At 50.9% G+C, this 27,894-nt stretch overlaps 2 pseudogenes; both read left to right on the forward strand.

The window, feature by feature from the left end:
* The window catches only part of LOC149366326 (uncharacterized), a 76,130-nt pseudogene extending 60,905 nt beyond the window's left edge, over positions 1–15,225 (forward strand).
* Positions 15,226–22,494: 7,269 nt separating this feature from the next.
* LOC149366327 (uncharacterized) lies at positions 22,495–24,335 on the forward strand (annotated as a pseudogene).
* Positions 24,336–27,894: the final 3,559 nt, after the last annotated feature.

A 27,894-nucleotide genomic window follows, 5' to 3' on the forward strand; every position in this document is an offset into this window, starting at 1 on the left:
CTATACAGCTTTCTCAGAAACTTTGCTCTTAAAGAAAAATTCGTCCTGGTCCGGGGTTCGAACCCGGGACCACCGCTTCATCGGAGCAGTCGCTCTACCAATATCGGATGCCAATGAGTAATTACTCCGTTAGTACTTCTAGTCTATATAGCACCAGCTCCAGAAATCAACACCTTGATGGGACAGGAATAGAAATAGCGAGCCACTCTTGGTGGTCCACTAAAGCCCGAAAAAGAATGTCTTTAACCTGACCTTACTGTAGCTTTATGGTAATACACGTTTCTATGACATCTGATAACGTTGCAGTACACTGGATCCCATCATTCCGTTAAAAAATGCTGCAGCGGCAGACCTGGGTGTCCTATCAGCTGCTCGTAGCTGCAGTAAAGCAGTCAAGCTGAGCGATGTGCCCCCATTGCGCCTAGGGGACGCATGTATTCCATACTATTTTCTGACCACAAAGCAAGGCCATGAAAAGTTTCTAATACAGGCGACTTTGTCTCGTATAGAAAATGTGGCGAGCGAACCCAGCCATTCCAGTGGATTAAAGCCACATCTGCAAACTATACAGAGCTACCATTGAGCTTCGTGGCTTTACAGATAGTTTCAGGAAGCCCAGATATTTGGCTAGCCCTTTGGACTAAGATCCCATAAGCTTGCCAGATAACGCGCATTGCCTGTTTTTTTTACATTTTTTTTCTTAAGCTTATATTGAATGCTATTTACGCCATTTAAAGCATGTAGAATCATCGAATTGAAGAATATGCCCAGCGTGGATAAAGTTCCGGCACATTGAGTTTTATGTTCCCATCCTCCTCATATTTCGGCTACAACCAGACCATCTAAAGATGGTACAGTTGGACTTTCACATTTAGTCGAAAGGCTTCAAAATTAGTGGCGCCGAAATTAGCTTAAACAAAAACAAATTATTTTTGCTCTAAAGAGCCGGAATTAAACAAAAAGTATTCTAAATGTTTCCGGAGAACCCTAGTTGACAATGCGATCCGTGAGACTCCCATCTTAACACACGACCATCCTGACAATTTCCTCCTTACTTTCTGCTGGGGGCGACAGTTGTTTCTAACCGCAGCACGGGGTCGAAAGCACGCACATGAATAATAAGGAGGTGAAACAGGCTGAATTCAAAACTTGTTAGCCTCTGCATGCTAACAGCCTTGTGGACGAAAAAAAAAAATTAAAAGTCTTAAGATAGATAGAGAAAAAAATACTCTCATTAAAGGGTGCGGGGAGGCCAGCTGACCGTGCAGCATTTATTTTTTCCAGGCCGCAATTTGCCATTGCTATTTTGGCGGCCTCGGCGATAAGTTCAAGCCGACCGTCTAGAGCTGTGCTGTACAGGCCGGCTCCAATTAGGGAGGGGGGAGGTGAGGTAGAAGGAGGGGGGGGGGAGGGGGATGTATTTAGGACTTCTGAGGGGTACCAAGAGAAGAGGTGCCGAGCGCCTTCAAATGGCTTATATTACTATGTCAAATTAACCATATGCAGACACCCGTTAACCTGGTCTTTCCAGTTTGTTGCTTGCACTATTGTGTCTCCGCCAAATGGGTAAATTTCGCAGAGCTGCATTCCAGTTCACAGGACCAAATATAAACCTGGAGGGTTAAGACTCCTGCAAAAGCATAGCGAGCATACTATTTCAGTGCTTAGTGTACATTTATTAGAGCAGTAAGCACGTTGCACGTCAACGCAGCATTAGAGGAAAGAAGCACAAATGTTTTAGCAGTGTAATGCCTCCAAAGTTGAATAGGGGAAAGGTGGAAATAAATATCTCGCAACTACGCTAAGTGATGACGCTGACCTCGTGTGGTAATAATAGTCGCCCAGTTGTAAAACAAACACAATTTCATGATCACCAGCGGAATGCTTGTTCTTTCTTGACACACGGGAATTGCGTTGTAACGTTAGCCTTTCCGGCGTTCGTCATGAATTAGGTTATCAATTGCAATCTCAGACAACCTTAAAGAACCCCATTTGGGCTAACCGTAACCTACAGCGTACTGGCGCAGATGTAAGTAAACGGAGCACGGTATTCCCTTCTAAGTGCAATAATGGCTTTCCTATAGGGAATAAAAGAGCACTGTTTTGTCCCTAAGAAAGCTCATTGGCATCCATTGGCAGCATGAGCATGCGACAGCTGGCAGTTTCAATCGGGCAGCACGGGGAAAACTGTCCGAAGGCAACAGCGTGTTCCGTTTACTTTTGACCGCGCCTGTACATAACAACCCATGAGTCGCTTCCAGACGTTATATCAGAGATACAAACAGCACAAATTATTTACACAATAATACGTTTTTTTTTTCGCAACCTGCGTAATAAAGCCTTCAGGGCTTCCAAATCAAAAACACTAAAAGGCCATCGCTATGTGGGTGAAATGGTTATGAAGCCAAAACGCACATCTGTCACAACCGCCACGTAGCTTAAAGCATGATTCAGGTGTCCACTGTTCCAAGAGAGCCGTTATACGCTTTTCGGCTGGTTCAGGTGTCCACCGAGATGTGTGAGACAGACAGCGCGCCATTTCCTTCCCTAAAAAAATTAGGCAGTGGCTTCGCTCTGGTTAAGCCTGGATATAAAAGCGAAAAACTTAAGTTACGCTTGGTTTCACGGCCGTCCACACACTGCCTGTACGGAGGCGGAGGAGGAGGCGGAAATCAGCGCGGTTAAAACTGCCCGCGGGAATGCGCAGATGAGAGTTGCCGGCTGCGACGCGGGCAACACGCGGCTGCAACGAAAGGTCAAACGGTGGGCGAGGAGGCGAAGCGCGCAATTGTAGCGACAGCGAGGAGGCGACGAACATGCGGAGTAGCGCGCGGCTGCGTCGAAAGGTCAGGCGACGCAGTCGGCGGCGTCGACGGCTGCGGCAGCGGCGAGAAGCGACCACCTGCGCGGCGTATAACGTCACTCGGTTTCGCGCCTGCGCATAACTCACCAGTTCGGCTCACACGAAGCTCGGCTCTGACCCGCGTAGTGAAGCTTTTCGCTTCAAAACCAATTTACCCAATTTTCCCTCTGATTTCCAAGCTCCTACTCCATTGGTTTCGCAGCTTAAAGCGCGACTAAGGTGTCCACTGCTGGTTACAACGGACTACGGCGACAGCGACGGACAATGGCGACACCGCGAAACGCGGAATTAGGCGCGAAAGAGCTGCGCTCTAAAACGGGCCGAATCGGCACTCCATACGGTAAAGAGCGAGGCTCGCTACCCTCGACCGCGGAGGTGTCCTTTTTATGGCGAAATCTACTGGTGGATCCGAAGCGAAGCGCTCGAATCGCAAACTAATATAGCGCTACAAACCGATTCGAGCGCCTCTCTTCGGATCCACCAGTGCTATTTATTTCATAAATGACCATGTAGGTGTCTATTCATCACTTCGTTATTAAGTGCATTGACGTCAATACAGCACAGAAAGAGGACTGTAGCCTGTGCAGTGAAGTTTATTGGACTGATTATTCATACAAAGGGACCATAGTCCCTCACAAAGACAAAAACACAAGGCAGCGACTAGTGTCGCTCGGTACATCGAGGAAAGGCTATACACTACCGCGTTTAGAACCGGGTACTCATAAACACTCATATCTTCAAGTAATGATTCGAAACTCAAAAAGAGGGACTGGTTTCATGCAGTAGATACTTCTCCAGCATTTTCCAAAAAGTGGCTCTATCGTGTGTATTCGCATTACTGAAATTCCCGCCGTAGCTTACAGTGAGGCTTTTAAATAAATTTAGTTTTTCTTCTCTTCTGCTTTATTAAACGAAGAATAAACGTAGTAAATCTTCTCAATTCTGGACGAAAAGAGAGATGTGAATTAGAGTTATCCGACTCGATGCCTTAATCGTTAGGAGGTGTGTGTGTGTGTGTGTGTGGGGGGGGGGGGGTAGATACTTCTCCAGCATTTTCCAAAAAGGGGCTCTGTCGTGTGTATTCGCATTACTGAAATTCCCGCCCTAGCTTACCGTGACGCTTTTAAATAAATTTAGTTTTTCTTCTCTTCTGCTTTATTAAACGAAGAATAAACGTAGTAAATCTTCTCAATTCTGGACGAAAAGAGAGATGTGAATTAGAGGTACCCGACTCGATGCCTTAATCGTTAGGAGGTGTGTGTGTGGGGGGGGGGGGGGCAACGGGGGTGGATGGATGCCTGCAACGTCGGCTCCGGCAAACGGTACTTGATTCTCCTACCCAATCTCTCCTACGGCCACTGATCTGCTCGAAAATCTACATAACTGCCTAAGGAGGACAGGGAAGCCGCCCATTACGTGCAAAATCTGACCTTTTGTGAGAGCGATTATCGGACCGAGACGCCAAGCCGCACAGCTAGGCCGAACTCGAATTCCTCCCCTCCGCCGACTCCGTCGGCGACGACAGCCGTTGTCATGGAGGTAACGGTTGAAGGCCGCACCATCACCGCGGAAGAGCAAAATTCAAGCGACTGGACACCGGTTTTGTATAAGGCCTACGCCTCCCGACCAGCCAGTTCTCGCTTGGGAGCGCGGGTGAGTTGAGCGAACTGGCCCGCTCAAAACCTTCGCAGGCCGGCAACTCAAAGCGTCTAGGCGTCGAATCGCCGGAGAAGAAGAAGAGGTCCCCTGTGCCATCCTCAGTATAGAGAACGCTCCTCTCTTTGCAGCCACTGGCTCTCAAGCCTCCTCTCTCCAAACTCACAACTCTACCCTTGATCATGGCGGGCGCCCCTAGAAATAGGAAGCATCCGCGAAGCAATTCGATCCCTATTCAAATTTTACAGTGGAACTGTCGCGGATTCAAGGCACGCACAAAGCGAGCCGATCTACGCCTTTTCCTTACAACTTTCCCAGAATTACCTGCTGTGCTGGCCCTTCAGGAGCCAGGAAATGGCGCCACCCTTGCCAGTTACACAGTGTACCAGGAGGATGCGCAGAGCTGCCTCTGCGTACATAAAAATTACACGGCCTCCCAGGTTGACCTGGATCTTAGCGCTAATTTCTCCTATGTAATGGTGACGATCCTTCCGCTACGCAAACAGGACCCCCCATTGCACATACTCAACATTTACTGTCCCCCAAAGCTACCAAATGTTACATTCGCAGATATCTTCAGCCGGGCTTTGAAGGTCGCGAATCGGGATCCCCTCATAATCGTTGGGGACTTTATTGCACCCAGCACCTTATGGGGGTACACACGTGACGAGAAACGCGGACGCAAGTTGGCGGAGCTTGTTTCCACACTGGGCCTTACTCTTCACACGGATCCCGCGCAACCCACTCGTATAGGTAACTCCGTTACACGCGATACGTGTCCGGACCTCACCTTTACGAAACATATTCGCTATGCAGATTGGAGGAACACCGAGGAAGCCCTCGGTAGCGACCACTGCATAATTACCACTACAGTCCATACCAAGCCACTCACAAGACCACAGGCCAAAGCAAAACTACCCGACTGGACCAAATTTAGGAGCACCTACACCAATCCTCAATCGATAATGGACCAAGGATACTCAACGTGGTCCCAACACCTAGTATCCCACTTGAAATCAGTCGAGCAAAATGTTCAACTCTCAGAGGCGAGCCCGGCGGTGGATAACCACCTCCTCCACCTCTGGGAAGCACGACACAGCCTAGTCCGCCGCTGGCGTCGTCAGAAACACAATCGGAAACTCAAAATTCCCATCGCGGATATCACCCAACAGGCGGCACAATACGCGGCCCAACTCGCCGACTCCAATTGGGTGCACCGATTCAACACTGCAGCTCGGCAAATGTCGAGTCGGAGTACGTGGCGCCTCTTCCGCGCCCTTATTGATCCGGCACAAACCCGTACTGAGACACAAAAACAGCTTCAAAGGGCTATACATAACTTCACTGGAGACACGGCCAAACTGGCCGATGCGCTCCGCGACAAATATTTGAGTATACACCAGGATCCCCGTGGTCAGGCGTACTCGTATGCAGGTTCCGAGAACGCGGATTTGGATCAACCGTTCCAGCTCCATGACCTAAAAGCGGCCCTGGCTAAAATGAAGCGAGGTACAGCACCAGGCCGGGACAAGGTGACGGTAAAGCTTATTGCCAACCTCCCAGATCCCGCCTACGAAACTCTCCTCGATTACTTCAACACTATCTGGATTGGAGGCACACCACTCCCCATAGATTGGAAAACGGCACTAGTAACTTTCATTCCCAAGCCAGGTAAAGCCATTAACACCGACAACCTCCGGCCAATCTCCCTCACTTCGTGTGTGGGGAAGCTGATGGAGACTGGTCCGCGACAGATTGTCGGCTTTCCTGGAACAGCAAAACATTTTCGCAGACACCATGTACGGTTTCCGCCCACACCCGTCCGCACAAGATGTCCTGTTGCAACTTCACAAGGAGATTCTCGACCCCGTCGAGCACCCCAGCAATGATAAAGCAGTCGTCGCACTTGACCTGCGGGGGGCTTTCGACAATGTGACCCACGAGATCATCCAATCCCACTTGTCGCAAACACATTGTGGGCGCAATACTTTCAATTATATCAAACAATTCCTTACAGATCGCCAATCCTATATCCGGCTGCAAGACACAGAATATGGCCCATATCAACTTGGCACACGAGGGACCCCACAGAGAGCTGTCCTCTCGCCATTACTATTTAATCTGGCCATGATGAAGCTCCCTACCCAGCTGGCAGAGGTCGCCGGTGTGCAGCACGCTCTGTATGCGGACATCACCCTCTGGGCAACACAACAATCGGTTGGAGACATCGAGACCAACCTGCAACAAGCGGCAGCTATTGTGGACGAATACGCTCGTCGCTGTGGTCTTGAATGCTGCCCGAGCAAATCGGAATTTGTGCACATACGCCCCAACTCAAAGTGCACAACCAAAATTGCCCTTTCCCTACTTAGCGGACCGATACCTGAACACGAGGAGATCCGGGTACTGGGGCTTTTCATTCATCATAGGCGCAAGATAGACACTACCCTAAACAAGCTACGTAAGGTGGGGGACCAGGTGGGTCGGATGCTCCTCTGGGTGTCCAATAAAAGGGGGGGACTACGATGCAAAGATGCCCTGCGGCTGGCCAATGCATTCGTGACCAGCCGGATTTTATATTCGGCTCCCTACCTCCACCTACGCAAATGCGATGAGAATGCCTTAGAAGTAGTTCTCCGCAAGATTTATAAGAGAGCGCTCGATCTCCCCATAACGACGTCCAACAAGCGTCTCCTCGGTCTGGGGATGACCAACACCTTTGGGGAGTTACGAGAAGCTCATCTTAACAATCAATACTTGCGCCTAAGCAAAACACCTGCGGGGAGCCGCCTTCTGACCCGCTTACACATTTCCTACGCAACACATACAGAAGAACGGGTCCGCATCCCTGAAGCCTGGCGCTTTGCACTCCAGGTGCGACCCCTTCCGAAGAACATGACTGCAGACACTCTTGATGGTCGCCGTCTCGCGCGGGCGGAGGCTATTTCTCAACAATATGGCCACAAGCCAGGTGTCTTCTATGTGGATGCGGCCGGCCCACACCATGGGGGTTGGTACACGGCGGCCGTCATCCACCAAAACACTACAGTTCAGGGCCTTACTTTCCGTGCCCCAAACATTACATTTGCGGAAGAGATCGCCATTGCACTGGCCGCCGCAGATCCAGAGTCCCGAGTCATTATTACGGACTCCAGGGGCGCCTGCCGCAATATTGAGCAAGGGTATATTCCAGACCGTGCTTTCAAAATTCTCCAAGCATGCGATTACACAGGGTTTCCGACCCATCGTACCATCGTGTGGGCTCCGGCTCATGCGGGTCTTGAGGGGAACGAGGCAGCCGACGCTGCCGCCCGCGCGCTTACTCACCGGGCGTCGCCTCATCCGCAGCCTGATCCGGAATTCAATTTCAATCCGGCCATCACCTTTAAAGAGATCACCTCTCTTTATCAAAATTTTACATGGTCTCTATCCCCCTCCCTGTAAAGGCCTCACCAGGGTGGAGGAGCGCTGGCTTCTCCGCCTCTATACCAATACTGTACTGTGCCCGGCAGTACTTAAGCACTTCAATTCTCTTTCTCGGGCGCGTGCCCACACTGTGAGGAGGAGTTTTCGGACACCGACCACATGTTGTGGGCATGCCCTTCGAATCCTGCCTACCCACCCCACCTCCACCCCACTCGAGAGGACTGGGAAGCTGCCCTGCGCGGCTGCTCCGAACTCCATGCCCAACAGGCATTGGTAGCTAGAGCCCGGGCCGCTGCGGAAGCTACAGGGATCCTGGACTAGGGATCCCTCCTAGTGTTTGTAAGGGGCGGGCCCTTCCGGCTCGCCCCATCGACCTCTCACTGTAAATAGAAATAAAAGTTTTCCTCCTCCTCAGCCAGTTCTCCGAAACCTTTCCGCCCTGGCAGCGCTACCTCAGACGCAGCTAACACAAACGCCAGCAACGCGTCGCGCGACGCAGCAGCCGTAACCGGTAGCGGCAAGACGCCTACCTGTCCACCACCCGCGACTGAGGCTCGCCTCGCAGTGTAGCGTAGCAAGCGGGTGCCACCTCTCCCACGTAACGCTATTCTAGTAGTCGTTCGTCCGCGAGGTGAACTTCTAATCTATGATGTCCCAGCACCCTGGCTCTTGAATACAGTGCAGACAAAGCTTGATATCATTCCACCGGACGACTTCTCTCTGCGCGTCCGCCCGAGCAACAAAACTTTCTCGATGGCAACAACACATTTCCCAACTGTCGAGACTCTCAAGACGCTGACCTCCCTCACCATCGGAGACAAAACATATCCGTGCGCGGCATACGTGGCACTACCACCGGGGGCTACCAGAAGAGTCATCTCGAACGCCTATGACGGCGAGACGCCAACGCAACTCTACCAAGACCTTGTCAAAGAAAATCCATAATACACCATACTAGCAGCCCGACACATGGTAAAGACACACTCCATCCTGATCACCTTCGACGAAATCACAGTCCCTCACTCCATCAAATACATGGGAGCATTCCATCGCTGCACCCCATACCGTGGCAGTCCGGATGCCTGTACTAACTGCAGACAGCCGGGTCACCGCCACGACGTATGCCCGTGCCCCAAGACAAATATCTGCCCCCGTAGTGGAACACAACAGTCGGAGAAAGACCCTCTTTTGCACGCCCAAGTGCATTCGGTGCGAGGGCCCACACTTGACAGGAACAAGATCCTGCAAGGGACGAAACCTCCACCTGCCACGGAAACAGCCAAACCATCCACAAACGCAGCAACAAGACTTGGTCCTATCCAGAAACAATTTTCCCCAGTTGTCGTCCGGACTCACCCAGCCCAACCAAAACAAACAAGTCTGGGACACCTCCTCCTCTTCACACAGGCACGTGACATGCGTGACAGCACATCGCAGTCTACAACAAGCCCTGGCAAAATCTCAGGAGGTGGTGGTGGTGAAAACATTTATTACGAATGAACAGGAGGTATATTTGGATCAGCCCGTAAGGGACCGATCCTTACAAACACTAGGTGGAGGTCCCTAGTATGGGACCCCAGTGGCGGTTGCCGCCGCCCGTGCGCCCGACTAAGGCTTGTTGGGCCTGTAAGTCGTGGCAGCCGAGCAGGGTCGCCTCCCAGTCCTCCCGGGTTGGGTTGGGGATGGGGGGAATAGCGGGGTTGGAAGGGCAGGCCCACACCATGTGATAGGTGTCAGAAGACACCGCACTACAGTGTGGGCAGCTGCCGCTAAAGGAGGGGTCAAAATGTTTTAGCGCTGCCGGGCACAGCAATGTATTGGTGAGAAGGCGGAGAAGGAGCTGCTCATCCGCCTTCTTCAGGCCTTTACATGGGCTAGGGTAAAGGCGATGACAATTTTGATAATATGTTGTAATATCTTTGAATGTATAGATCGGCTTAAAATCGGGTTCCTGATCGGATGGGGAGGAGAAAACAGCCCGGTGAGAGAGCGCGCGGGTGGCTGCGTCTGTTGCCTCGTTTCCTGCCAACCCCTGATGAGCAGGGGCCCATATGAGGTAACGGTGTGCGGGGTCCGTATCCCGTATGCAATTTTTGTATATTCGATAGGCTAAGAAGGGAATGCAGCCTTGTTCGACGTTCCGACAGGCCCCTCGCGAGTCGGTGATTATGTATTTTGAATTGGAATGTGAGGCCGCGAGAGCAATCGCGACCTCTTCTGCTTGTGTTGCACTGCGGGCTCTGAAAGTTAGGCCGTTAACTGTGTTGCTGTTGTGAACTACCGCGGCCGTGTACCATCCCCCGTGGTGAGGGCCGGAGGCGTCCACGTAGTATACACCTGTTTTGTTGCCATAATATCGGGCTAGCGCTTCCGCTCGTGCCAGGCGCCGACCATTATGGTCTTCATGTGACATGTTTGCTGGAAGAGGCCGAACGTGGAGGGCACGTCTCCACAGTTCCGGGATGCGAAACCTGTCTTCCATTGGAGGGGTGTGTTGGATATGGAGTCGAGCAAGAAGGCGGCGACGCCACTCCGTTAGCGACAAGCGCGTGTACTGGTTTGTAAGGTGCGCCTCCCGGAGCTCCCGGAAAGTATTCACCACCCCAAGAGCCATAAGCCGGCTGTTTGAAGTAGTGATGGGGAGGTCAAGGGCACGCTTAGCAATTTTGCGAAGGATGACCTCAAGGGCGTCCTCCTCTTGTTTCCGTAGGTGGAGATAAGGAGTCGAATAGAGAATTCGACTAATTACGAAGGCGTTTGCCAGCCGCAAGGCATCCTTACTTCGTAACCCTCCGCGTTTGTTGGAAACCCGGCGGACCATGCGGCCCACCTGGTCCCCCACCTTACGGAGTTTGGCCAATGTAGTGTCTGGCCGCCTGTGTTTGTGTATGTAGAGTCCGAGTACCCGTATCTCATCACTTTCGCGTATGGGACCACTCTCAAGAGAGAGAGATATTTTAGTTGTGCACTTCTGTGAGGGGCGGAGGTGCACAAATTCCGATTTTTGAGGGGAACATTGAAGACCGCAGCGGCGGGCGTAGCGGTCTACTATCGTAGCCGCTGTTTGCAGGCTGGTTTCAATGTCTCCTGTGCTGCCCTGCGTGGCCCACAGAGTGATGTCATCGGCGTACAGGGCGTGCTGCACGCCGGCGACACCACTCAGCTGGGCCGGCAGGTGCATCATGGCCAGATTGAAGAGCAGCGGGGAAAGTACCGCGCCTTGAGGGGTTCCCCGCGTGCCGAGTAGGTAAGGACCATGGTCTCTATCTTGAATTCGAATGTAGGATTGAGGATCCATTGAAAATTGGCTTATGTATTGGAATGTGTTGAGGCCACAGTCGGTGTGACTTAGGTTAGTGAGTATGATCTCATGTGTTACTTTGTCAAATGCCCCTTTAAGATCCAAGGCGAGTACTATCCGGTCATTATGGGGGCATTCGAGGGGGTCAAGGACTTCCCGATTGAGTTGCAGGAGGACATCCTGTGCGGATCTGTGTGGGCGGAATCCGAACATGGTGCTCGCTAAGACCTGTTTGTGTTCGAGATATGTAGATAACCGATCCCGCACCATCGTCTCCATTAGTTTGCCCACACATGAGGTCAGAGAGATGGGGCGGAGGTTATCTGTGTCAATTGGTTTGCCAGCTTTAGGAATAAAAGTTACCAAAGCCGTTTTCCATTCGATTGGCAGGGGGGTGTCCCCGCGCCAAATCGCATTGACGTATTCCAGGAGGGACTGGTATGCCAAGTCGGGCAGGTTCGTCAAAAGCTTGACGGTGACCTTATCCCGTCCTGGCGCAGTGCCCCGTTTCATTTTGGCGAGAGCCGCCCGCAGATCATGGAGCTGGAAAGGTTGATCCAGCTCCGTGTTTTCTCTGCCTGCATAAGGGTACGCAGATCCACGGGGGTCTTGGGCTGCACACAGATACTGGTCCCGAAGTTTCTGTGCCAGTTGAGTCGTGTTGCCTGGAAAAGCGTGCATGGCTCGCTGCAAATGTTTTTGTGTTTCGGTTCGTGTTTGGGTTGGGTCGATTAGTGCTCGAAAGAGACGCCACGTGTTTCGGCTGGACATTTGTCGCGCGGCCGTGTTGCATCTATCTACCCAGTTGGAGTCGGCGAGTTGGGCCGCGTACTCTGCCGCTTTCTGGGTAAGCTCGGCAATTCGAGCTTTAAGCTTTCTATTGTGTTTCTGGCGTCGCCAACGGCGGACGAGGCTCCGACGGGCTTCCCAGAGGTGTAGAAGGTGGTTATCCACGTCCGTGACCGCCTCTGAGAGCTGGATGTGTTTTTCATGCGAGGAAAGGTGTGCCAGCAGCTGTTGGGACCATGCTGTGTAGCCTTGTGCGGAAATGGGTGTATTATCAAGTGAGTTAAAATTTTGCCTGAATTTCGTCCAATCTGGGATATGGGCTTGTGTTCTGGGACGCTTGAGGGGGCGTGTGCGTAGTGTAGTGTTAATGATGCAGTGGTCGCTACCGAGGGTCTCCTCGGTGTTGAGCCAGTCTGCGTGTCGTATGTTGCGAGTGAAGGTTAAGTCCGGACACGTATCCCGTGTCACGGAATTTCCTAGCCGGGTTGGGTGGACAGGGTCCGTGTGGAGGGTGAGGCCCAACGTGGACGCAAGCTCCGCCAGCTTACGCCCGCGCGACTCCTCCTTGCGATACCCCCACTGCTGACTGGGAGCGTTAAAGTCGCCCACAATCAGCAGGGGATCGCGGCCCGCTACTCTTAGCGCGCGGCTAAATAGGTCCGCAAAAGTCACTCGCTTTAGTTTGGGAGAGCAGTACACGTTGAGTATATGCAACGGTGGGTCCCTGCGGCGGACTGGTAGGAGGGTCACCATTACATAAGAGTACTCTAGTTGGAGGTCGAGATCCACTAGGTTGGCTGTGTAGTCTTTGTGAACGAGAAGACAAGACGCGGGATCCTGTTGGAACGTCGTGTAATTTGAAATTGTGGCGCCCAGGCCTGGCTCTAGGAGGGCAACCACGGCTGGTAAGGACTCGAAAGTTTCAAGGTAGAGGCGGAAATTGGCCCGCTTAGTGCGGTCCTTAAAGCCTCTACAGTTCCACTGTGTTATTGAAGTTGACATGGCCGAATTGGAGATGGCGGAACTCCTTTGATTAAGGTGTCTCGCCATGATTTACGGAGCGAGGGGACGTACAGCGCATCGTCTCCGCCAACTTCTGGCTGGAGCCACGGTTCCTCGGCCGGAACCCCGTCAACACAGCCGCGTCTGTCTTCGCGAAGTCGACAGCTACCTGTGGACACCACTCACACACAGGTGGGGCAACATTTACGCATTTTAGGGCCGATCCTCACTTGCGTTTCGTGGCGACGGCGCTAGGCCTAACGCCTACGCCGACGCTCGGCCGTGAGTGAGTCGCCCACCCGTGTCAAGATGGCTGCCCAAAAAATACAACGCGGCTACGACCCGGACGCCATGGCCTGGTCCGAGGTTCCTTCAGCTCCAACGCCTGAGAGTCCGGATTCTGCGCCCATCGAGAACCCGAGGCTCTTCAAATTAGGGGAACGCCGCTCCCGCAAGCGGGACGCCGCCTCCAAGAAAGCGGACGCCACGTCGGCAGGCCGCTCAACACGGCACGACGCTGCTGCGCGCGCTGCAGCGCTTCAGGGAGGGGCCCAGTCTAAGACCGGACCCTCTTGGAAACCAAAGCCACTGCAGCGTCTTCATCCAGAAGACATCGTCATCATCCTGAAGCCCCGGGTGACCGTCGCTCTCAGGGATGTATACCAACATGGCGAGCTGGGAGCAGCGTTCGCAGCCTACCTGGGCGCCAAGGCCGCAGCATCCCTCAGCCTGCTCCCCACATGGGAGCAAAACTTGATCGTCGCAGGCACCAGAGAGCCGCACGTCGCGGACAAGCTTCTGCGGGATTTTCAACTAACATCACCGAAGGGCCAGCTCTCCATGTACGGCCAGTTGAAACTCACTGGAGACGTGTGCCGCGGCGTCATCACCGTGGCCAAGCACGAGACCAGTGAGTCCCTCCAAAACAAGATCCAGTGGCGTGCTGGAGAGCTTGCCGATATCCGCAAGCTTGGCAAATCCGACGTCGCGTCGCTCACCTTCGTGGGAAAAGTGGTGCCGCGATATGTGCATTACAACTCTGAGGTGACCCTTGTGCGTGCGTACAAGAGAACCATTCCGGCCTGCGTGTGGTGCGGCACTGTGGGTCACCGAGCAGACACCTGCCCCTGCCCGGATGAAAAGTGCGGCCTGTGTGGCCAAACGGCGCCGACCGTCGACGGAGTCAAGGCGCCGCATGAATGTACTCTGTCCTGTGCAGTCTGTGGGCAAGCCCACGCTACCAACTCCCGCGACTGCACGGGAAAATTCCGGCAGCTCAAGGTGCATGGCCCCAAGGCTAAACGCCCAGAGGTGCCAAAAAACCAGCGACCTGGCAAGCAGCCAAGTCATCCAAAACCAGGTGCCGGTGGCGGAACGCCGCGTGGTGCTCACGGCACCGACCACAAGACATCGTCACCTTCTTCACCGTCGGTGAAGCCAGCGCCCGGGCAGAAGACGGCGCCTCCACCGCCCAGCGGCCGCGACACTGGCCACTGCCCGGCCCTCAAGATAATTGGCGGTGCCGACGCCCGGGCATCAGCGCCTGAACACGACAAACAGGTGAGCAGCTGGGCTGAGATCGCCTCCTCTTCCTCCCATCCCTCACCCTCCCCCGTAACCGTCCCCGCACTCGACGCGGAATACAAAAAACAGATAGACGTGCTCCGGGCACAGAATGAGCTTTTGCTCAACAAAATTCAAAATTTAGAGTCAAAATTGGCGTCCGCCGCACCGAGCCCGCAGAACTCGGACGCAATGGAGAGCGACGCGGAGATCTCGCCTGCCCTCGTGACAGCCATCTCTGCGATGGAGGAGCGCTTAACCTCTAAATTGCGATATATGATCGAGACCGCCATGGACCAGATCTTGACAAAGGTCAAATCTGCCGTCCCCGCGGTGGTCTCAAAACACATCTCGGACAACCCCCGCCTCCTCCGTCGGATGGGACCCATTAGGGACGTATCCCACCCTTCAAAATTCAACCGTCTGATTATTGATTCGGACAATGAGGACAGCTGCCCCGCTCCTTCCGTCATCACCCCCTTGATGGCGCAAGTAGCTGGCTCTGAGGCAGCCAATCCCTCCTCCTCTCAGGAGGAGGCAGCAGCGGCTAAAGCAGAAGCTACAGCAGCCCGAGCAGAATTCGCGGCCATTCGTCAACATATCGCCAAGCTGGAAGCCCAGATAAGTGCTCTTGCCGCTGGTTCTGCCTTTTCACTTGTCCCCACTCCTACCAAATCCCATACTCCACCTCCCAACCCGCCTACCGCCCATACCTCGTCCACCCACTCCGAGCCTAATTCCTCTCCTCATATGCTAGCAATGGAGGCTGACACTGATCCCTTTACAAATTCACCTCCGTGCACAACGCCACCTCCTTCCACACATATCTCACTAAACAACATACAAACGCTGCTTGAATCATTTGCAGCTCGCTTTGAGGCAAAATTGCGGGTTGCTACAACTCGCATCAATGAGGAATGCGCACTCCTCAAAGACTCAGTAATCCGCATAACACAAGACAACGCTATTCTTAACCACCGATTCGATGTGCTAACGCAAGGATTTTCTGATCGCTGTAACGATCTTGAGTTCCGGCTGCCAAAGCGTGGCCCCACACCATACAGACGCAAGAAGCCCAAAGCACCGGTGGAACAGGCCAACCCTATCCCTACCATAGTTCAAGACTGCCAACTCCCCGTTACCGCTCCTTCTTCTATAGATTGATGGCAGTTCCAATCCGTAATCTTACACTCTGGCAGTGGAACTGCCGGGGATTTGGCCAGAAGCGTCACGTGATCCACCAAATGCTGTCCTGCGATATAGGACCCGACATCCTTGCCCTGCAAGAACCATCAATCCCACTCACCCTACCCGGGTATCATCATCATCAGCAGCAGCCTGACTACACCCACTGCAGGGCAAAGGCCTCTCCCATGTCTCTCCAATTAACCCTGTCCTTCGCCAGTTGCCGCCACTGTATCCCCGCAAACTTCTTAATCTCATCCGCCCACCTAACTTTCTGCCGTCCCCTGCTACGTTTGCTTACTCTTGGAATCCACTCTGTTACCCGGGTATGCTCCTGTTCTGCACACATCCCCCACACCCCCTCGGGTAGCATTTCTGGTTCGTCGTTCAATCACCACCATCTCCCATCCCATACTGAATGAAGAGGTTGATCACCTTCAAATTGAGCTTGTGCCGCAACACGCTCGAGCGAACAGTATCTTCATCCTAAACGTATATAGCCACCCTAAGTGCCTACAAGGTAACTTCGAACGCCTCTTTACCATCGCGAAGTGTAAAGCCAACAAGTGCCCCTTACTCGTCGTGGGAGACTTTAACTCCCCACATACAGCCTGGGGTTACCCACACGACAAACCGAAAGGATGTCGAGTATGGTTATCCGCGCAACAAGCCGGTCTCTCCCTTCTCACAGACCCCACCTTTCTTACACGCACGGGAAACAGTCTCTGTAAAGACACTACGCCCGACCTCACGTTTGCACACCGCCTCCCTCACGCCACATGGTGCAACACACAAGAGAATCTTGGTGGCGACCATTTCATCACCGAGATTCTTTTACACATTCAACTACACCGCAGGCCTCCCAGAGGCTCCACTCTCATAAAGTGGGACTCTTTCCGCTCATGCAGAACAGCGCGCACCTTCGCCTCCATCAGGAACATCACCGAATGGACCGAGCAGCTAGAAAGCGATGTCCTATCCGTAACTCGAACCCTACCCGAAGACTGCCCCATCCCCAAGAACATGCACCCTGAGCGAGACAGGGAACGCCGAGTAGCAAGGGCTCGGGCCCTCCACAAACAGTATAGCGTGGACCATGAGGTGGTCTATGTGGACGCAGCGAAATATACGACAGGCTCCCGAATGGCCCTGGCGGTAGCCGACAATAATGCAAAGCTTCTAACCTCCAGCTCAAGCATTACCAATTCGACCACACAGGCAGAAGAGGCAGCCATCGCGCTTGCTCTCATTTCTACATATGCCACAAAAATAATCTCCGATTCCAAATCTGCCATTTTAAATTATGCGAAGGGCTACATATCCAACACTGCTGCTCGTTTACTACGTTTCTGGCAGCCCCGGCGCCTCACAACCCTCATCTGGCAGCCCCGGCGCCTCATAACCCTCATTTGGACGCCAGCACATGCTGGCCTCCCTGGCAACGAGGAGGCTCATTCCCTAGCCCGAGGTCTCACATTCCGGGCAGGAGTCGAGCCCCCATCTACGAGCCTCGGAGCGCGTGCTCTCCCTCCGTGATATTCTCCCGTACTACCGAAACAAACGAAGGGAATACGCACCCCCCGCTCCATCCCTCATCATAGCGCAGGCTACACATTGGCGACAACTACAAACCCGGACTGCTCTATTCCCAATACTGCTGCATGCCCGATACCGAGACCAATTCCCGTCATCATGCAAACTTTGCGGCAAACCAGGAGACTTCTTACACACCCTCCTCACATGCCCCACCTTCCCTCATCCCCCATCACCAACCGCGGCGGAGACTTACTGGGAGTCTCTTCTGACCAGCTCGTCCGCTCAAGACCAGCGCCGGATCATCTCCAGCTCTAACAGAAGGATTGCGCTCCAGGGGCTATCCTTCGCGTTGTAAGGGTGCCTCCTCCTCACATTAAAGAGGCATCCAAGTGCCATGTAGGGGGCTTCGCTCCCACGATTTACATCATTGGCAATAAACGTGTCCACCCCCATCACTAATCGTCAAGGCGCTAGTCTACTGAGCCGGAGTCATCATCATCATCATCATCAGCCTGACTACACCCACTGCAGGGCAAAGGCCTCTCCCATGTCTCTCCAATTAACCCTGTCCTTTGTCAGTTGCGGCCACTGTATCCCCGCAAACTTCTTAATCTCATCCGCCCACCTAACTTTCTGCCGTCCCCTGCTACGTTTGCTTTCTCTTGGAATCCACACCGTTACCCTTAAGGACCAGCGGTTATCCTGCCTTCGCATTACATGCCCTGCCCAAGCCCATTTCTTCCTCTTGATTTCAACTAAGATGTCATTAACCCGCGTTTGTTCCCTCACCCACTCCGCCCGCTTTCGATCCCTTAACGTTACACCTATCATTTTCCTTTCCATAGCTCGCTGCGTTGTTCTTAACTTAAGCTGAACTCTCTTCGTTAGCCTCTACGTTTCTGCCCCATAGGTGAGTACCGGTAGGATACAGCTGTTTTGTACTTTTCTCTTCAGGGATATTGGTAAGCTACCATTCATGATCTGAGAGAACCTGCCATATGCGCTCCACCCCATTCTTATTCTTCTAGTTATTTCCCTCTCATGATCCGGATCTGCGGTCACTACCTGCCCTAAGTAGACATATTCTCTTACTACTTCCAGCACCTCGCTACCAATGGCGAACTGCTGTTCCCTTGCTAGACTGTTGAACATTACTTTGGTTTCCTGCATGTTAATTCTTAGCCCCACCGTTCTGCTCTGCCTGTCTAACTGATTGATCATGCTTTGCAGTTCTTGTCCTGAGTGGCTTAGCAAAGCAATGTCATCAGCGAATCGCAAATTACTCAGGTATTCTCCATTAACTCTTATCCCCAACTGTTCCCATTCCAGTCCCCGGAATACCTCCTGTAAGCAGGCAGTGAAGAGCAGTGAAGAGTGAGCCGGAGTACCAGAGTTCGAACCCGACCGCGGCGGCCGTGCTTCGATGGAGGCGAGCAGTAAAAGGCGCCCGTGTGTTTCGCGATGACAGTGCACATTAAAGATCCCCCTGGTAGTCGAAAGTTTTTCTCTCTCTCTCTTTCACTACGGCAACTCTTTCTATCTCTTTTCTTATCCCCCCTCCTTTACATCCTCCCCTAACAGCTCGTTTCGGATGTCAACGGAGATATGCAGAAAGTTAATGCGCCATTTCCTTTCCTCAAAAGCAATTTTATGAATAATAATAATCTTTACTCATGCCTACAGGTATGAAAAGAAGTCGAGGGAAATAGCCACAAAGCTTGACAGGCCCTCGACCCTTGGTACACGGGCCGCCGCGGTGGCTCAGCGGTTACGGTGCTCGGCTGCTGTCCCGAAAGACGCGGGTTCGATCCCGGCCGCGGCGGCTAGAATTTCTTTGGAGGAGAAATTCTAGAGGCCCGTGTACTGTGCGATGTCAGTGCACGTTAAAGAACCCCAGGTGGTCGAAATTTCCGGAGCCCTCCACTACGGCGTCTCTCATAGCCTTAGTCGCTTTGGGACGTTAAACCCCATAAAACCAAAACCAAACCTTGGTACACGGATATCGGAAAGTGGGGTTTGTTCTTTTCACAGAGTTGTTTCCTGGCGCAGCGCAAGCGAAGTTCGCAAATACAATATTACATGGTTATACGCAAAATAACATGATGAAAAAAAAAACAGTAATAGATCCAGAAGTAATAAAACCAAGGAAAAAAGGAGTGATCAAGAAAAAAATTATAAACGTGATTTTACATAAGGTACAAAACGGCATTAAAAGATATGAGGCTTAAATCAACATCGTTATATTGCAGTATAGTGAGGTGTTTTGGAAGTTGATAGGATAACATTTCTTGTCCATAATTTGTTCTCATAGTTTCCATATGCCGTGGAAAAATATTGCGCGTTTTATACGTCTCATTATTTCTAGTTAATGAGGCCAAAGTTTGCAGTTGTTGCATAGCTTTTCGTACTTCCTTCTTAAAGCGCGATAATAACTGAAAGCTGTACAAGGAAAGGATTTTCAGTGCATCTAAAGTTATGAAATGGTTGGTGGTGCTTTAATTGGAATATTGATAGCATGGCCTTTTTTGGATAATAAAGATTTTTTTGAAGATTACCCAGGGACGTAGCACACCAGAAAAGGTGACAATATTATAGCTGTGAACAGAATAATGAGATATGTAGAAGTTTTTTTTTTAATTTTCACTGAAAGACTAGTTATGTGCCTATGCATTTGCCCTACTACTCGTGCAAGTTTTGGAAGAATGCTGTCAATATGAGAATCTCACGACAATTTCTCATGAAAGATGACACCGAGTGATTTGAAGCGACTTACAATTCTATTGCCTCAGAGTTCAGCACTAGATTTTTCTTTATGATTATGATCTTATTTTTTGGACGATATACAACGGCCTTCCTTTTATTAGAAATGATTTTTAACGCATTATGAGCTGTACAGACACTCAGACGGGAGTGTGTGTCATTAGCCTTATCTATGAGGTCATCACAGTCATGAGCTGAAAAAAAAACAGGCTAGTGTCATTGACATAGATAAAGAAAGCTGCTTGGTTGGCTATGTTTACTATATCATCAGTACAAAAAAAGAGCATAGATCCGAGAACGCATCCCTGAGGCATGCCGAAACAAACTGGGTTTCTTTGGGAATCAAACCCATTTATGCTTACATATTGTTGACGATGAGAGAGCTACGATTGGAGGAGCTGTAGCAGAAGCCTCTTATGCGGTACATTTCCGATTTCTGTAATAATATAGTGTGGTTCAAGAAACCAAAGGCTTTTGGAAAGTCACCAAATACCCCTAGAACAATTTTTTTGTCATCAAAGTTGAGCGAAATATATTCTTTTTGGTAAAGTAGGGCTAATTCTGCGTGTCTATGTTTTCGAAAGCGAAATTGTGAATCTGTTAAAGAGTGCTTATCGCTGAACTTAATTAGGCGCGAGAGGATTATTTTTTCAAGTTCTTTAGAGAAACAAGACAAAATAGAAATAGGCCGGTAGTTCGCTAAATTGTTTCTGTCGCCTTTTTTAAATTGGTACAATCAGCAATCTGCAATCATTTTTTCTGTACGAAAACAAAGGCGCAGAAACTATTTCATTTTTCAATGGACACACCAACCGCGCCTTGAAAATGAGCGTAAAGAGGGCTGCAAGAAGTGAGAATAATAAACACAGTTGCGGATTTCTTCGGGGCATCTGTGAGCTCCTGTACAAGGAACGGATAATAGAAGTAATGTTTATTGAATATCGGTTTTTAATTTCTTCGGCCCTTAATTGAGCTCCGGAAAAGGACCCCATTCTCCTGCATGATAATGATGTCCAGATTCACTAGCTGCCGCTGTTCACGCCGGTTTATAAGAGAATATTAGGGACCTCTCCTGTGCGCTCGAATAACACGGACGCCTTTTTGCGTTTTCCCTCGATCAAAACGTGGCCTCACGTATACTGCACCCCGCATAAGCCGCGCGTTACTTTAAGCGAAATTTTCTGTCGTGCACTCAAATTGGCTGACAAGGAAACCCTGGTGATTGTTGGGGATTTCAACGCCCCCAGCCTTCACTGGGGCGATCACTTCGAGAAAGCCAGGGGACGCAAGCTGGCGTAGCTCATCTCGACCCTTCGTCTTACATTGCTCACAGATCCGTCTTGCCCCACACGTCTGGGCAACTCTGTGACCCGTGACACGTGTCCTGATTTATCTCTGGTTAGGAACACTAGAAACGCCACCTGCGAGAACCTGGGGGATACCCTGGGCAGCGACCACTGCCTTCTCCGCATCCCGCTTTTGGTGAAGGCAGCCCGTAAAAATTGGGGACAGGCCAAAATAACTAATTGGCAGAAATTTCGAACTAAGGACATCCCTCTCGTACTATTATCTGACGGCTATGCGGAGTGGGCTACACAGGTCAACAACCTACAGAAACAAAACAAGCAAACACTTCACACCACCGACGAGATCCCCGCAGTGGACAATCACCTCCTGCATCTGTGGGAGGCGCGCCGGAGCTTAAAAGAAGCACAAGACGAACCGCAAGCTTAGAGCTCGCATTGCACAATTTACGGAGCAGGCTGCAGCATATGCTGCACAGCTCACAGACACCAATTGGATAGAACGCTGCAACTCTGCAGCACGTAAGATGAGTTCGAAGGGGCATGGCGTCTCTTACGCTGCCTCATCGACCCGTCTCATACGAAAGGGGAGACGCAAAAACAGCTCCGGCGGGCTTTGCACGGGTACCAAGGTACGACGGCGCAACTTGCGGACACTTTGTGCGACAGGTATCTCTGCCGCACAAATGACCCGGTTGGGCCCGAGTTCACGTACTCCGGTAAGCCAAATCAGGATTTAGACGCCCCTTTTGAGTTGCATGACCTTTAGGCGGCCCTGGCTAAAATGCGCCAAGGTGGGGCACCGGATCGGGATCGCATAACAGTCAAACTGTTCCCACTCGAATGGAAAACATCGCTTGTAACGTTCATCCCCAAAGCAGGTAAAGCCGTGACTACAGACAACTGAGACCCATCTCATTGACCTCGTGTGTGGGAAAGCTCATGCAGACGATGGTTCGGGATCGCCTCTCTCAATACATGGAGGGTAAGGGCTTCTTTGCAGACACTATGTTCGGGTTCCAACCGCAAATGTCTGCACAGGATGTCCTACTCCAACTACTCAGGAACATAATACAACCAACAGCCATGCAACAAAACGACAAGGCCATTCTCGCCCTCGATCTTAAGGGGGCGTTTGACAATGTTAAACATGGTACCATACTGTCTAACTTGAACACCACTAACTGTGGGGCGAAGGTCTTCGCCTATGTCAGAAACTTTCTCTCTGCGCGTCACGCACTCCTCCGGATCGAGGACGAGGAATACGGCCCGTACTCTATGGGTACACGAGGCACACCACAGGGGGCGGTGTTATCACCGCTCCTTTTCAACATCGCCATGATGCATCTTCCCGGCCGACTGGCTCAGGGGGAGGGCATAAAGCACGCGCTCTACGCAGACGACATTACAATCTGGACCACCGAGGTGAGCCTTGCGGAGGTGGAGGACCGCCTTCAGCTGGCGGCCTCCATAGTCGGTGCATATGCTGCCCACTGTGGTCTCTTAATGTGCTCCCGCCAAATCAGAGCTTCTACACGTCAGGACAAACCACAAGGACAACACGTCTCTACACATATCTCTGTCGGGGGGTCCCATCAGAGAAGTGGCAGAGCTCCGGATCATGGGTCTGTTCATCAATAACAAACTTTGGCCGGACTCTACTATAGCGAAACTCAAGCGCATAGGGGAACAGGTAGGGCGCATGATCCACCGTGTTTCCAACAAGCGGGGTGGTCTGCGGGGCAGGGACGCGCTATGGCTCGCCCATGTCTTCGTGACCAGCCGGATCCTCTACGCCGTGCCGTACCTACGCACCACCAAACAACAAGACGAGCGAATTAACGCCATCATCAGGAAGGCAACAAAGCGAGCAGTGGACCTCCCGGTGGCTACCTCCAACGCTAAACTGAAGGCGTTGGGAGTGGTAAACTCCTATCCGGAGTTGCGGGAGGCCCACCTCATGAACCAATATACGCGGCTATCGCAGACGGTTCCTGGGCGCCGCCTGCTAAACCGCTTACACATCCAACACATATGCATACCAGAGGGAACGGAGAACATCCCGGTGCTGTGGCGCCACATGCTCTGGGTCGCTCCGCTCCCGCGTAATATGGACATGGCTTCACATGAAGGCAGACGACAAGCGCGGGTTCGCACGCTTGAGACGCAATATGGATCTAAAGAGGGCGTCTACTACGTAGACATAACTGGGCCGTCGCCCGAGGGATTCGATACGGCTACCGTAGTCCACCGGGGAATGAATGTCGATGGGCTATCTTTTCATGCCCCAAATTCAACACGAGCGGAGGAAGTCGCAATAGCTCTCGCTGCCGTCGATCCAAAATCGAGAACGGTTATCACAGACTCGCGCCGGGCCTGTGAACATTACCTTGCAGGGGAAATATCACCTCTTGCCTCCCAAATTCTAAGACGCGCTCCCGCCGATCCAACTGGCACAAAAGTGATCTGCGCTCCTGGCCACCAGGGTCTACGAGGCAATTAGGCCGCTGATGTGGCCGCCCGAGCGCTTACACACCGGGCTCCTCATCCTAGCTTTCCTGGCTCAGAAGCTCAAACACCACTTTTGCGGTTCCGCGAAATCCTAATTCATTATTGCGACAGCCACCGCCTCTACCCGGCACCTGCCAAGGGACTGAGTAAGGCGGAGGAGCGAACTCTGCGGCGCCTGCAGACAGGAACTCTTCTCTGTCCTGCCATAGCAAAACACTTCGACCCGAACACAGATGGGCGCTGCCCGCACTGTGGAGAGATCTGCGATATCTTTCACATGGTGTGGGCATGTACTCAAAATCCTCTCATTCCCCCTTCCCCCACCCTCACCCGAGAGGCATGGGAGACTGCCCTCCTCAACTGCTCTACTCTGGAGTCCCAAAGGGCTCTGGTCAAGCGGGCGCGATACGGGGCCTCGTCGTGCGATGTCCCGGACTAAGGATACCGACCATGTAGCGGGGTCTTCTGATCCGCAAACTCTCTCTGAGTATTAAAAATGTTTTTCACCACCACCACCGCAGCCCGTATCGAACCCTTGTCCTCGGGCTAAGCAGCCGATCGCTTAACGACAACGCTGAAAAGCTTCTTTGTGGGCACCGAACTGAGTCGTTTGAGAAAGGATGAAACAGGGTTTGAACGAAAGCAGGGAAGAAAACCTGCCGTACTGAAGGGCTTGGGAATAATCGCTTGCGAAGTATCGTGTACTCAGATCACACAGTATGTACAGGAGCCTCTTGGCCTTTGTCCCGCATTGTGATGTATTGTGATGTGTTTACAACTATATGTACAGTTATTATAGACACATTTTTGAAATCATATGTTGTTTCTTTAATAATTTAATTGGACTTCTGATACTGTATAGCTCATTGTTCTTTGCATGTTAATTAATGTGAACACTACCGGTCGCTGTAAACCACTACTGCCTTGTAGAAGGGGTCCTGCCTAGTTAAGCTATCAATGCAGCTTTTAGCTCTTGACCCTTTCGAGGATCTATTATTTCTGGAAAAATAAAGAATTGAATTGAACTGATCTAAACGCAGCCGCGGCGGCTGTAATTGAACCAATGTCTGTAGGCAAGCAGCCGGTCTCCTCAACCACTGAGGCCCGGAGTCAGGCGCAATATGCAATTTTTGTACAGTGTGCGGTCTTAATGGGGTCCTGAAAGGAGCTGTAATAAAGTTTCGGTATGACTGGGATGTTAAAGGACGCCGGTTCCCGAATATGGTCCCGCAACAATTATTTTTAACAGGCTTTGTGGAAGCTGAGTTATCTGTGCCTTTCCCTTGCTAAGGGGCAGAAAAATATTTGGTTCGATTCTATTATGATGATCACAACATTTGCGGATGTATTCATAGTTTCTATGCAGTTTTTTTATAGTTTTAACTAATATTACAGAAGGGCTAGCGTAACACAACTGACTATTATATTAAAAGTATCATCACTATAAATTAAGAGGAATGCTTCTTGTTTATGTTTATTTCACGAAATATGACATTGCATCCCAGCTCCTTCCACAGTCTGCGTCAGGCCAGGCGTGCTTATCCCCTGTTGCCGCTGTGACATTCATGAAGTCATCATACCAAACTGGCAGATATCAAAACATTTTCACATATTCCTCATTCATACAAGTAACAATATTACTAACGTCTCTTCGCCTTGTTCGCACGTTAAACACCGAATATTTTTAAACCCAATAACTACCGTAATTATGGTGTCTAGCTCCCACTGCTTTGCGTTTATGAGATTTGACGTTTTACTTTTTTTATTTCTCTCGGTCTATTATTAACATCGTGTTATTCTTTCTCTGATTATTGCTTGCATGTATTTCCACTGGCCTATGAAATAGATATGTACTATCGCGCTCAATATGAGTTGCAACGCGCGGTCATCGACCGGGGCTCGTTCCGTGGTGTGCCTCCTCCAAACAGTCGCTCGGAATTCTGGGAGAAACTGCTGTTCCAGGAAACAACAGCACCCCCGCTCAGGAAAAAGTTTCTCCCAGAATTCCGAGCGACTGTTTGGAGGAGGCACACCACGGAACGAGCCCCGGTCGATGACCGCGCGTTGCAACTCATATTGAGCGCGATAGTACATCTACGTATAGCAATATGTTAAAGCAGATAAAAAATTGTTGTATTAAAGCACAAAAAAAAAACTCTAAAGCTTTTGCCAGTTGATTTATTTTTCTGTATTTCTTTATTGTTTTGTTTTTCCAGCCTTAACAGGGTTAATAATGAAATGTAACAAAAACTGGATGATTAGCATTTGTGTTTTAAAATGTCTATGAATCTCTCAGGTTCCACGAATACATGAACGCTATTTGCTTCACTTATTGTGATCGTTGGATTTCCTTACGCGGTCGTTCCACAAATCTGTGTGCTCACAGTTGGTGCAAAATGGCCGATAATGCCCCATGCATTCTTCTCTTTACAAGCCCGAACGAAAATCTTGTACGCAGTACCCACGTCGCTATACATGAGCGTATGGTACGAAATTAAAAGGTCATGACATCGCTGGCCGTGTTGGCCGCAGTGCTTACGTGCGTCTTTCGGGAAAACGCAGTTTTGTCCAATTCGTAGAAGCATAAACCCGAAGAACAGAAATAAAAACTTTCTTTCGCTAAACTCGCGGTAAACCACTGGAGGTCTTCGCTTCTCAGTTGAATTGTCACTCTGAGGTTTGTATGCACATCACGTTCCCACAAGAATGCTTTTGGCCCACAGGGAACGTACTTGTTTTCTAGCGTCAGCGCAAACGAGGAGAGATGAAGCAGTGTGGCGTCTTATTTCAATCTCTTGCAAGCGAAACGTTGTCAGCGAAAGACATCGCGAATTCTGCGCAGAGCGTTTGGGAAAGTTCCTCCGGTCACGAGTATTAGCTTCAAAGCAGAACTTTATTCTTGAGAAAGGAAATTTTAAGGCTGGTAGTGACTGGCGAACACTCCTTGCAGGCAATCTTTATACGTAGATTTATAAGTTGACACCCAAAATATATTTATTTTATAGTTATTTTAACTAGTTTCTTTCGTTCGCGACGTACTTGGTTACCTCTAAGATGTGCATGCAAAATTAGGAACGAAAAACAAGGCTAGGATTCGCATTTTAGGCGATACCTAACCACCTGCAGCCCGTCATATCTATGTACGAAGTAGATTCTGCTCATTTTTCATGGCAGACGTCCTGTCTTACTGTTTCACGCCGGTAGGGAAAGTTCCTTGAATTTTTCAACAGGGATACTTATCCAATTCTGTTAGAATTCTATTGGATATATTCTATTCTTTTGTAGTTTCTGCAGTTGGAAGTTCTAGTACGAACTATTACAGGTTAACGTTTCGTATTTTCGCGCCTTTGATGATGTCACACCGTTTAGAACAGTCGTGAGTTTCTTAACCAGAATTTTTGGTGACCCCAGGTTTCCGTATGAATGAAGTATTTAGTGCTTTCTAACTAATAACGCAATAGGGACTAAACACGTGCTGATTAATTACTTTTAGCCGCACTGCCTCCCTCCTTTGAAATAGTGTTTTTTCACCCATCACACTCCTTTTATTACTACCGATTTTCGACCGTTACGGCTAGACGTCTTAACATGGAAAGAATGCTTTATTGGACTGTTTGAACAATTTAATTTTTTTCAGAGTGCGCTTAGAGGCGCGTTTTTTTTTTTTCGGCACTTCACCGCTGGCTCCTTCAGGGGACATCATACCAGCACTAACATGACGACTGTTCACCTGAAGTGACCTTGCGCGGCAACAGTGTTACAGTGCAATAATTGTTCTGTCAGTCAGAAAAAGTTCTCAGCTCTGGTACGCCAGGATATACATAGCGTGAGCAGTGACGTCACGTGGTTCTGCGCCGGCGGCAGCCGCCTCAGCGGCGAGCGCGCGCGGAGAGGCTACTGAGAACGCGTGCCGCGAGGCGCGCCAGCTGTGCGCAGTCACGTCGGTCCCTTCTCGAGCATGCGCAGTCTCGTCGACGGAGGGAACACGCAAAACGGTG

This window comes from Amblyomma mixtum, chromosome 1 (assembly GCF_055824585.1).
Source record: "Amblyomma mixtum isolate Tamu chromosome 1, ASM5582458v1, whole genome shotgun sequence".
Taxonomy (NCBI): Eukaryota; Metazoa; Arthropoda; class Arachnida; order Ixodida; family Ixodidae; genus Amblyomma; species Amblyomma mixtum.